The following is a 13482-nucleotide window of genomic DNA, read 5'->3' as shown; positions in this document are numbered from 1 at the left end:
AATTCTTCATGAATTCCATTGTCCAAATTGATGCCTCCATCTCTGCATGAAGAGGTGAGAGACATGCCCTTACATTCCTTGCCCCTAACAAACCCTCAAACCCCGGTAGCGTGCTGAACCAGCCTTGCCGTGAAAATAAATCTTTATCTTTCCAAGAACCGTCTGTGAAACACCATCTTCCTGTAGTCCCTGAATTAGGTATGATCTGTACTTCAGGTACCAACCTGGGATTATTGATAATCTGTGCCTCAGCCCAAAGTGTTGATTCCAATTTTGCTAAGTTAAGCGTTTCCCTCGGATCAATATCAAGATTACTGAAAACTTTATTATTCCCGCCCTTCTAGATGTACCATAATATCCATGCAAACTGATGGTCCTCCATTTTTGGTTAACTCTCCAAAACAGATGGTCCATATTAGCAAAAAGAGAGCCAATAGGAAAAAGGTTTGGGTTCGATGGAATCTTAGATAGTGCCCACACTTGACGTGCCGGGGGACATTCGAAAAACACATGATTTATTGATTCCTCCGGGTCTCCACACCATGCACAACTTGTATCTCTTTGTATTCCTCTCGATTTTAAATTTTTTGTCACCGCTATACAACCTGTCAGCAGCTGCCATAAGAAATGCCTTAACTTCGGAGGACACTTCACTTTCCAGCATAATGCCTTAAGTATATCCACATTGGGGCCATACAATTCTGGTGGTTTTTCCTTGTTAGGATAGATCCTTTCTACTTGATATCCTGATTGTACCGTGCATTTCCCATTATTAGTAAAATGCCAACCATTCCTATCTTCCATCTGATTTCTACTCAAAGGAATACTTTCAATCATTTTTGCATCGTGGGATTCCACCAAAGTCCTAATTGCCTGTAAATTCCATGTTCGGGATTCCTGATTAATGAGAGAATCCACTGTGAGGTCCGGGTAACTGTTATGAAAGTTTTTGTTAGCTGGTCTCGGGCGAGTGGATGAGATCCAAGGATCATTCCATACTGAAATAGATGATCATGTTCCAACCCCTTTTGATTAGTCCTTTACAAACCAGAGATCTAGCAGAGATAATACTCATCCAGCCATATGACGAGGAATATGAGAGAATCGGTTCCAGGGGTGAAGCATTCCTGTAGTACCGTCCTTTGAAAACTCTGAGAGAAAAAAGCATTTGGCTTCTCGATCAGCCGCCACAATTGCTTTCCAAGCATCACCGTATTAAAATCAGTCAAATCCTTGAAGCCTAGCCCACCATTATCCTTATGTACACATAATTTATCCCATGATTTCTAATGCATACCTCTTGTACTTCCTCCTGGACTCCACCAAAACTGAGCTATTGCACTCGTTAGTTTCTTTATTGTAGCTTTCGGTAACCGATACACATACATCACATGGTTTGGCAGAGCCGTGATCACCGATTTAATAATCACCTCTTTTCCCCCTTGGTAAAAAATCTAAAATTCCAATCGTTCACCCTATTATTCAGACGATCTTGTACAAAACCAAACACTTGTACCTTAAATCCTCCTAGACTTTCTAGCAAGCCTAAATAAGAACCCATTCCGCCTAGGTTCTGAATCCCCAAAATATCTCTCAACTCCTGATGGCTGGATTCATCAATCTTATGTCCAAATTGAATTGAGGATTTCTGAAAATTAATTTGTTGCTCTGAAACAGTCTCATAATCCTTTAGTATCTTGAGAATAGTTTGACACTCTTATTTGTTTGCCTTACAAAAGAACAGATTGTCATCTGCAAATAGCAAATGAGAAATTGCTGGACACGCTCTTGCTACCTTCATACCGGTTAATTGTTTCACCCGCTCCGCCTTTTTTATATTTGTAATTAAAGCCTCAGTACACATAATAAATAAATAAGGAGATAAGGGATCCCCTTGACGTAATCCCCGCTGAGGGGTTATAAGGCCTCGTGGCTGCCCATTGAGAAGTACTCTATATTGAACTGAAGATATATACCCTCGCATTAATTTAACCCAATGAGGATCAAATCCCATTTTGTGAAGGAGAGCCTCGATAAAATTCCACTCTATCCGATCATATGCCTTACCCATATCCGTTTTAATTGCCATAAACTTATTTTGACAAGACTTGTTGGTTCGCAAACCATGAAACATTTCCTGGGTAATAAGAATATTATCCGATATTAACCTTCCTGCCACAAAAGTTGATTGTGTTTCCGAAATTAGACGGGGGAGACAACTTTTCAGCCTTTGACACAAAACTTTCGAGATAATCTTATAACCAACGTTACATAGACTTATCGGCCTTAGTTCCGTCATCCTTGTAGGTCTCTCTATTTTTTGAATCATACAAATATTAGTTATGTTTAACCCTGGGTCCATATCTCCTTTGACCAAGAAATTATTCACCAACTCAACCACATCCTTTTTAATGACATTCCAGGAGTGCTGAAAGAAGAGAGTTGTCATTCCATCCGGGCCTGGCGCTTTCTCCGGACGCATAATGAATAAAGTTTGTCGAACCTCTTCCTTCGTTGCTAATCGAAGTAGCATTTGATTCATCTGGGGAGAAATTGATGGTCCTATCTTCTCCAAAAAACTATCAAACTCCGTTGGGTTAGTTGAACTAAACAAACCATCAAAATAATCTACCGCCACCTTCTCAACGCCGTTCTCTTCTGTGACCCAATTACCCGCTTCATCATGGAGGCCCAATATTTTATTTCGGATCCTCCGTTGCTTTGTTAAAGCATGGTAAAACTTAGTATTAAGGTCCTCAGATGAATACCACATATTTCGACTCTTCTGATGCCAATATTTCTCCTCATCCTTATAGGTCTCTTGTAGTTTCCAGGAAATCTCAATAATATCCTCTTGTGATCTATTGTTACCTCGTTGGAGGCTTAAGATATGATATAAATTAAAACTGAAGTCCAAATACCCAATCCATATCGTAACGGGTACTTGAATGCTCAAACATAACTTAAAGTATGTTTTATGTTATGTTCAATGAATTTTATATTTGATAAATATTTTATATGTGTTGGAATAACCCGTGAAACTATACTCATAAAAATTATCAATAATAACATGTTTTTTTTTTTTTTTTTTTTTTTTTGATAACCCAGGTGTTTCCACCTGGAGGGGTGGGGGGCCCATGTGAATACCCCACTGGCCACGTGCTTCGCGGTAATCTGAGTGGAGATGGATTCGAACTCCAGTCCCTTCGGGATCCTGGAACGCCTTACTACCACCCGACCACTAACACGCGGTTAATAATAACATGTTTCAGCATATCATTAAATATTAATTACTATTACTATTTATTTTAACATATATATATATATATATATATATATATATATATATATATGTGTGTGTATCGTTAGTTTTAATATTTTATCTAACAGATATATTATTATGTATTTGGTGAAGGTTTTAAAAGAATTTTGTTTTACATTTGAATTAAAGTACAGTTGTATATATGAATTAGTAGGTATATATAATTATTTTTATATTAATAAATAAAATATAATTGATTATTTACTTAAAAGTAGTGTTAATATAAATTGAAATCATTATTTAAAATAATAGATTAGTTATTTAGTTCCTTAATATTAGGGTAGGGCATATCTTAATAAATAAAACTTGGTTCTTTAAAAGTTGCTAATTAACATGAACGCGACACATATCAATTATATATTTAAGATTATGACATGTGTTAGTCTATCTCATAATTAAAAATATATATACTAAGATATTAACAAAATCAAATTTTATTAAAAATCCTATTATATATATTATTTAATAGTAATTTTCCTTTTTAAAAATCCTAATCAAAAGATAATTGCAAAAGATTATTTGATATTGTGACATGTGTTTAAATATATAATGATTAAAAATATATATAATAAGATAAAATAAAAATGAATTTTAAAAAACTACTTTTAAAAATTATTTAATAGTAAAAACAATTTGTTTTTAAAAAAAAATTTGTAGTATTTTTTTTAGAAATTTTCCTTTTTTCAAAATCCTAAAAAATAGATTTGAAAACAATTTATTTAATATAAATTTTCTTTTGTAAACTTTTAGTTTGGTTTTTCAAAATTGCTAATTAACATGACTGTGACACAAAGTAGTTATATATATTTAAAAATGTGGTATGTGTTAAAATATATCATTATCAAAAATATATATACTAAAATAGTAAAAACGATTTTTTTTGAAAATTAATTATAAATATTATTTAATAGTCTTATTAAAATAATAATAATAATAATTATTATTATTCTTATTATTGCTATTGCTATTATTATTATTATTTTTATTACTATTTTTATTTATAATATTTTTATTATAATGTTTGTTTTGAAAGATACTAGATAGAGAATTATAAAAGATAAACATTAATTTTTAAGAAAAAATGGCAAACAGAAACAAATTGTAAATCCTACAAGTACAGTAAATTATTTAATAAAAACATGAAGAAAAACTAAATTTAAAATAAATAATATTACTTTTAAAAGCATAATTAAAAGAAAATTGTAAAAGTACTCTTATTGTTTTCTTATAAATAAATAACTTTCTTTTTTTAATAGATAATTGAATGTTAAAAAATTATGAAAGAATAGCTACAAATATTTCACTTTTATATTTAGGTTTAAGCTTTCACATATTATTTTTACATAACACAATATTATTTACATGGAAATTAGTACTTGAGTATTTTCTTTTAATTTCTTGATACATGAAAATTATTTTTTTCCACATATTTTAATTTTGATGTTATTGTCGTACATGATTATGTGTGAATATGATAAATATGTGTTTGTATGTATTAGACAAAATAAAAAAATAATTAGATAGAAATTTTCTAATAAAAATAAAATAGTTGTATAAAAATCTAATAAAAGTAAAATAATTAATTTCTTTTTTAAAAGTCTAAATAAAATAAAAACGTAAAAGTAATCTTATTTTTATTATAATTAACTAACTTTACTTTTTAATAATTTTGTTTTAAAAAATATAAAGCAAAATTGACTTCAATATTTTACATGATATGATTGTGATATGTGTCAACTAAAAAAATTAGATTGTGAATTACAACTTTTAAAATTAGTTAATATTAACTGGAAAAATTTATTTGATGGAAATTTTATTTTTTAAATCCTAGACACATTAAAATTGTAAAAGATTATGTGATATAAATTTCCTTTTCTAAAACCCTACAAAACTGTAAAAGAATAATTGATAGTTGTTTTTCTTTTTTATAAAACAAATCCTAAACAAAAGAAATTTGTATAATATTTTTAAATCCTGACCAAAAGAGAATTGAAAAATTTATTTGATAATATTTTTAAGAGAGTGTTTGCGGATGAACATGATACTAAATATTATTTAATTAACAAAATAAGTGTAAAATTAGTATTGATACGAATTGTAGAAATTGCAATTTAAAAAATATTTATTAATAACTAAAAAAAAATATTTGATAGCATTTGATTTTTTTATGAAATTCTAAAGAGAAGATAATTGTAATAGGTTATATGACAGTAATTTACCTTTTCTAAAATTTTAAACAAATTTTTTAAAAAGTATCATTTTTTATTTATTTTTAATTGTAAATAAAAAGGAGATTTATAAAATAGAATGTTTTTATTTTTTTAAAACAAATTTGTAGCCAAATAAAATTTTAAAGACTTATTTAATAAAACATTAAATTAGTACATAAGAACATGTATAATGTGTGTCACAAAAAAAAAAGAACATGTATAATGTTGTCATTGATTCGATTGGTGTATTTAACTTTCATTTATTTTTACTTTTCATTTCTTATTTCGGATTGTGTTCAATTTAAATGTTTATGTATAGTATTTTCTCTAATCTTTAATATAAAGTTTATAACAACTCATCTATGCACCATGATTATAAATACAAATATTAACTTGAACTTATGTGTGAAAACGAGTTTTAATTATAAAGTAAATCTCAAACAACATATACAAAAAAAAAATCATAATACTATAATAAAATGGTTTATTATTTTATGGTTTTTATTAAACTAAAACATCAAACAAAACATGTTGCAATGCAACGGGCTCATATATTGTATACTAAAGCACAAGTCACTTGACCAATAATATTTTGGCCACATAGACTAAAAGTGAAAAACATAATTAAAAAAACATGAGAAACTAATGTTTATCTGCCAAAATCAAAAATATTTTCTCTGTCCACTTCACTGACGGTTCTTTGCAAACCACGATCAATATTCACCAACAATCTCCTAAAATAACTACCCATATTCTATTGCTTATATCTGTACGAGGTTATTTACTTATTTTATAATTGCATCTTGCTACAAAAACACATATCCTCTCTTTCTCCTTCAGTGTGCTATGATGAACTGGAATTTTGGAAAAATATTTTCAGGGCAAACTAATTCAAATTTCCAGAGTTGCAAATGGATTTTCCATTCAGTGGTGAATTTTTGGCACAAGAACCAAAAGGTATGTAGTGTTAGATGAAAATATGTTAATTTCATTTCATAAAACAAGTAGATATTTGGTGGAGTTAAAAATTAAATGTTATTCTTCTTTTTGTTAACAATTAAGATCGAGTGTAAGTTTGATTTACACACATCGGTCACGGTCGCGACTGTGAATTAATTCCGGATTTAGTAATGCTTATAAAATATGAGATATTTTATGTACATTTAAGCATAATGATCACGATAACTAAACTCTGTTGTAAGAGAAGAAACATAATAAAACCTAACACAAACCTTGCTACCAAGTAAAATGAAATAAAATTAAAATGAAACTGAGAAGAAAACAATTGATCACTTTGTCCGTCTAAAAGATAAGAGAATATGACTATTGTTGTCTACAAATATTGCTATATTAGCATGAATCTGGCAATACATTATGCTACAACACACACTGTTTTAACATAATAAATAATCATTTTCTTTTAACATAATAGATAATCATTTTTTTTCCTGTACGCAGTACACATACAATACTAGTTAAAAGAAAATTGTAAAAGTACTCTTATTATTTTTTTATAAATAAATAACTTTCATTTTTAATAGATAATTGTATGTTAAAAAATTATGACAAAAAATAACTACAAATATTTCACATCTATAGTTAGGTTTAAGCTTTCACATATTATTTTTATAGAACACAATATTATTGACAGGAAAATTATTAACTGAGTATTTTCTTTTAATTTCTTGACATATGAAAATTAATTTCTTCCACATATTTTAGTTTTGATGTTATTGTCGTACTTGAGTATTTGTGAATATGATAAATATGTGTTTGTATGTATAAGAAAAAATATATAAATAAGTAGAGAGAAATTTTCTATTAAAAATAAAATAGATGTATAAAAATCTAAAAGATATAAATAATTAATTTCCTTTTAAAACTTTAAATAAAATAAAAACGTAAAAGTAATCATATTGTTTTTATATTTAACTAACTTTACTTTCTAATAATTTTGTGTTAAAAATATAAACCAAAATTAACACTACAAGAAAACATAATCTTAACGAGGGCGGTTTTCCTCGCTAATTCGTCGTAAAAGAGGCTTTACGACGAATTAGCGAGGAAACGTGTTTGCTCGTTACACGTCCGTCGTAACACATATTTCCTCGCTAATTCGTCGTAACTTAGCGAGGAATATATTTCGTCGTAAAGACGAAGTAGAACGATTCGTCGTAAAGACGTCGCTACAATTCCTCGTAAGGACGTCGCTACAATTCCTCGTAAATAACTCGAAAACAGTTTCTCGTAATCTACACGTAAATACCTTGAAAGATTTTCCTCGCAAAATACACGTAACAACCACGAAATATTTCCTCGTAAAATAGTCGTAAACATTTCCTCGTTATTTCCTCGTAAAGAATTCCTCGTAAAATACTCGTAAACTGTTTCTCGTCATTTCCTCGTAAGATTTCCACGTAAAGAGGTCGTACTTTAGCTACGAATTTACTTCGTTTTTATTATTTTACAGAATTTTAAAATATAATAAAAAATAATTAAAATTATTTAATTTAATAATAAATTAAAATTCAAAATAAAAATAAATTCATATGAAAATATTTTATAAATAAATAAGTTTTGAATTTATATAATACAACAACAAAAAAAAAACTAAGGGTCGTTCATCGCCCGGTAGAATTCATCACTCCTCCTCGTAACATCCGCCTCGTTATGTACGTCGTCGGATGACTCGCCATGAATGGGATGTTGTTGTCGCATGTTCCTCAACATGGACTCCCATTCCGGATTTGTGGCCGCAATAACGTCCAAGAAGCCCTCGACTCCACCCATACGAGATTTTGTCGCGGTCAACTCGTTACGCAGCTGAGCGGACTCTCTACGCAGCTCCGTGACTTCATCATCCCGTCGCTGACCATAAGACGATGTCGCTCTCGGAACATCGTTGACGGAACCAATACCCAACGTCCGTCCCTTTTTTTTAGGGACAACCTTAAAAACAAAAAATAAATATTGTAAGTAAATATTTAAAGTTAAATTAAATGAATAATTAAAAATTAATTTTTTTGAAAATTTACCTCCTCGTAAATCTTATCCACTTCAAGTGTGGATAAGGTGACGGGTAATCCGTCGGTAGACTGCTGGGTCAGCTGAGTCTGGCGGTCTTCAACCCGAGCAACTACGTCGTTGTAGATTTGCTCGGACTTGCCATCTACAAATACGCCCGCCTTGTTCTTGTGGGTCCTCTCGTAAAGTTCCATAAGAGACGGGAGATGTCCCGTCTCTTTGGCCTAAAAAACAGTTAAGAAAGTTAGAATAAATTAATATAATTATTAAAAAAATTATTTAATAAAATATTTAATTACCATTTCCAAACGGACACCGGCGTGGGGTTTTTGGCCCGTAGTGTGAAGCATCGGCCCGTTCCCGTGCTCATCGACCGTGTTACGGGAGTTAGAGCAAGCCTGGGCGATTCTAATCGAATCAGGAAGGCGCCAATAACGGATGAGGCCATCCCACACGTCCGTGGTGAGCTCAGCGGGTTTGCCACGCTCATACCCCTTCACGATCCAGTCACCCTTCCAGTTGGAGACCGTGTCCAACAAGCGAACTTTCGCTTTCGCGTTAAACTTCTTCCTCACCCTCTCAGTGATCCCCAAAGCCCAATTATATTTTTGCTGTTGGAAAAAATAAATTAACAATTAGTTTTTAGAAAGTATATATATAAATCATGAAAAAATTAAAATATATATAATTAATTAATAGAAACTTACAGCGTAAATTTTGAACCACGTCTTTCTGACGTAGTGAGGCGTCTTACTCCAGTTTGGATGTGGCATGGAGAAGTAACCCTTGATCGTGTCGGTTACGTCCGATGCAAGACATCCGTCAACCCCCCACCTGGAAAATACAAATTTAAAATATAAATTATTTTTTAATGTTATAAAAGATATTTAAACGAATTAAAAAAATTAATGCAACATACCACAACGTTCCGTCCGGTCGGTCTGGGTCGATGACTGGTAAACCTTCTCTGCCTGGCAGACTGAGAATGTCCTCTACCGTGTACTGCGAGTAAGGAGCACTCGGAGGCACCATCAGATCAGGATGAATATCAGCGACCATCGGAGGTGCCATCGGAGGAGGCACAGGAGGAGGCATCGGAGGAGGCACATGAGGAGCCGATGGTGCACTAGAAGAAGTAGACCCAGAGACTCTCTGAGTGTACTGAGTCTCGGGGACAGTCTCCTGGCCCGAAGAACTGGGAGCGGAAGAAGAGGCCGGGTCTAAACGACTACCCGGCTCACCGAAGATCTCTCTGTAATGGGCAGTAAGTCTTCCTTTTCGAACCTGAAAAAAAAAATGAAATTTTTGAAATTAACATCAACAATATATTTTCCAACATTATCCACCTAATCAACACTAAATAACATAAAATCCGCAAACCTATCTAAATTCCCTATACTAACCACCTAATCTATCTAACCAAATTAGAGAGGAATCAGGCTTACCATTGCTACGAAATGGAGAGGAAGTGGAGAGGAAGTAGAGAGGAAGCAGAAAGAGAAAGAGTGAGCGGGTGTATATATAAGATTACATATCGTCGCAAATTCGTCGTAAATTTACGACGAAATAGCGAGCAGTTACAAAGGCCCGTCTTTTTTTTTACGAGGAAATTGCGAGGAATCACAAAGGCCCGTGTTTTTTTATACGAGGTATTAACGACGATTTACTTACGAGGAATTAACGAGGCTTGCTTTCCTATAAATATACCCACAACTCTCACTCTCAAACCACACCCAAACTCCCAAATCACACTTTATCTCAAATCACAATCCTCAAAAAAATCATATTCAAATTATAAATATTTGAAAAAAATAGGAAAAGAAGAAGATATTAGAATTCATGTGGGCGAGACTTACGTATTATAATTGCTGGAAGTCTTGCCACATGTTAATCTGGTATTTTCTCCTTTTCTTTTTTTTTCAAGTTTGTACACTACGAGATATTTACGACGATTTGTACTTACGTGGAATTAACGGGTTTATGTATAAATCCGTTTACGTGGTCTTTACGACGATTTTGCTTACGTGGAATTAACGAGTGTTTTTTTTACGTGTACTTTACGACGATTTTGCTTACGTGGAATTAACGTGATTTATGTTTAAATCTTTTTACGTGGTCTTTACGACGATTTCATCCTACGTGGAATTAACGAGTGTTATGTTTAAATCCCTAGAACCCCAAACCCGAAACCCGAAACCCCAAACCCCAAACCCCAAACCCCAAACCCCCCAAACCCAAACCCCAAACCCGAAACCCGAAACCCCAACCCGAAACCCGAAACCCGAAACCCCAAACCCGAAACCCCAAACCCGAAACCGAAACCCAAACCCCAGATTCCTTATTTTCTACTTCATATATTCCAACCCCCATCTTTAATTTTCTACTTCATATATTCCAACCCCAAACCCGAAACCCGAAACCCGAAACCCGAAACCCCAACCCCGAAACCCCAAACCCGAAATCCGAAACCCGAAACCCCAAACCCGAAACCCCAAACCCCAGATTCCTTATTTTCTACTTCATATATTCCAAACCCCCATCTTTAATTTTCTACTTCATATATTCCACCCCAAACCCGAAACCCGAAACCCGAAACCCGAAACCCCAACCCCGAAACCCCAAACCCGAAATCCGAAACCCGAAACCCCAAACCCGAAACCCCATACCCCAAACCCGAAACCCCAAACCCGAAACCCGAAACCCGAAACCCCATATTCCTTATTTTCTACTTCATATATTCCAAACCCCCATCTTTAATTTTCTACTTCATATATTCCAAACCTCATATTTAATTTTAGGTTTCGTCGTTATTTCCTCGTTATCTTACGTGGTTTTTACGACGATTTAACCCTACGTGGACTTTACGACGATTTTATGCTACGTGGACTTTACGACGATTTCATCCTACGTGTACTTTACGACGATTTCATACTGCGTGGACTTTACGACGATTTCATCCTACGTGGACTTTACGACGATTTGTGCTTACGTGGAATTAACGAGTGTTATGTTTAAATCCCTAGATTCAGAAACCCGAAACCCCAACCCCCAAACCCCATACCCTAAACCCGAAACCCAAACCCGAAACCCCATACCCTAAACCCAAACCCGAAACCCCAACCCCAAACCCCATACCCTAAACCCGAAACCCCAAACCCGAAACCCCAAACCCGAAACCCGAAACCCCAAACCCCCATCTTTAATTTTCTACTTCATATATTCCAAACCCCCATCTTTAATTTTCTACTTCATATATCCCTAGAACCCCAAACCCCGAAACCCGAAAGCCCAAACCCGAAACCCAAAACCCAAAACCCGAAACCCGAAACCAAAAACCCGAAACCCCATATTCCTTATTTTCTACTTCATATATTCCAAACTCCATCTTTATTTCCATTCCAAACCACAATATCCCACATTTGCTTATTCATAAAACAAACTCCCAGCATTACCTTATTCATAAAACAAACCCCACATTATCTTATTCATAAAACAAACTCCCTCATCTTATTCATAAAACAAATACATCAATCGGATACATCGACATTCTCGTCATCACTAGAAACATCATCATTTTCATTAAACTCGTCTTCAACAGCTTCGTCTGTGGCATCATCGGTAAGATCTTCGTACTCGTGATTATGCGGATCAATGAGAAGGATGTCATCAATTTCTTGTTCAGGTTCCTCGACTTCATTTATCTGTTCTTCTTGCAATGGTGGTTCTTCTCCACTGATGATTCGTCCTCGAGGTGTAACTTTGATCACTGCTAACCAATTTATACCTGAATCTCTCATCCGAGGGTATGGAAGGAAGCTAACTTGGTCTGCTTGTGAAGCTAAGATGAAAGGCTCGAATTTGTTGTACCTTCGTCCACCGTTGACATCAACTACACCGAATTTGTTAGACCGAACACCTCTGTTGACGACGGGGTCGAACCATTCACATTTGAAGAGGACGCATTTCAGCTTCAGTATCCCTGGAAATTCGACTTCAATAATCTCCGTCAAGATCCCGTAGAAATCTGTTTCCCCTTTCACACATATTCCATAGTTACTGGTCGCCCGCTGTCTACCATAGTCATATGTATGAAAAGTATAGCCTCGTGTGAAATACATCTGTGATGTGGTGACCTTTACAAGTGGAGATTGAATTACTTCGTGTAACCACTTAGGATAATCTGCATCGTCGTCGTCATAATCAACCTGCAAAAATAAAGAGAATGTTAATGAAATACAGATAATGTATGAAAAAAAGTTTTAGTTAATACCTGATTCCGCAACCACTTAATGAAGTGTTGATCTTTCCTTTTGTCTACGTCACTTGTGGATATACCAGGAAATGTTTCTTCGACTTGAGAAACAAATAGGCTGTAAAATCACATTTTATAGGAATGAATCTCTCGCAATTATACAATTAATTATACTTATATGTGTTTCGAAGTGTCAATATATGTTACCTTTCAAAATAACGCATCAATGGATCTTCGCAATTGAGTAGAATATAGGTGTGTGCACTATGAGCGTCTTCTTCACTCGACCACCAAACCTCTTTACACTTCCCACCGAGTCGCCCAATCTGGCTAAAGATGTCTGGAACACCAGCAACTGCATATGTTGGCGCAACACCACCATCATCATATCTTCTTGGAGCTCTTCTCCGTGTACGTACTTTTGACGCAAAGTAGTACGATGTGAAGTGAGAAACTTCTTCCGTCAAACTTCCAGCAATTATAGAACCTTCAACTTTGGCGAGGTTCTTTGCTTTTCCCTTCAAATATTTCATGGCTCGCTCATACTGATACATCCATCCGTAATGTACAGGTCCACGAAGCAATGCCTCATATGGGAGGTGGACAGCTAGATGCTCCATGACGTCAAAAAATCCGGGAGGAAATATCTTCTCCAAGTTGCACAATAAGATGGG

The sequence above is a fragment of the Brassica napus genome, chromosome C6 (genome assembly GCF_020379485.1).
Source record: "Brassica napus cultivar Da-Ae chromosome C6, Da-Ae, whole genome shotgun sequence".
NCBI classification, from domain to species: Eukaryota; Viridiplantae; Streptophyta; class Magnoliopsida; order Brassicales; family Brassicaceae; genus Brassica; species Brassica napus.
This window is presented reverse-complemented; position numbering follows the sequence as displayed.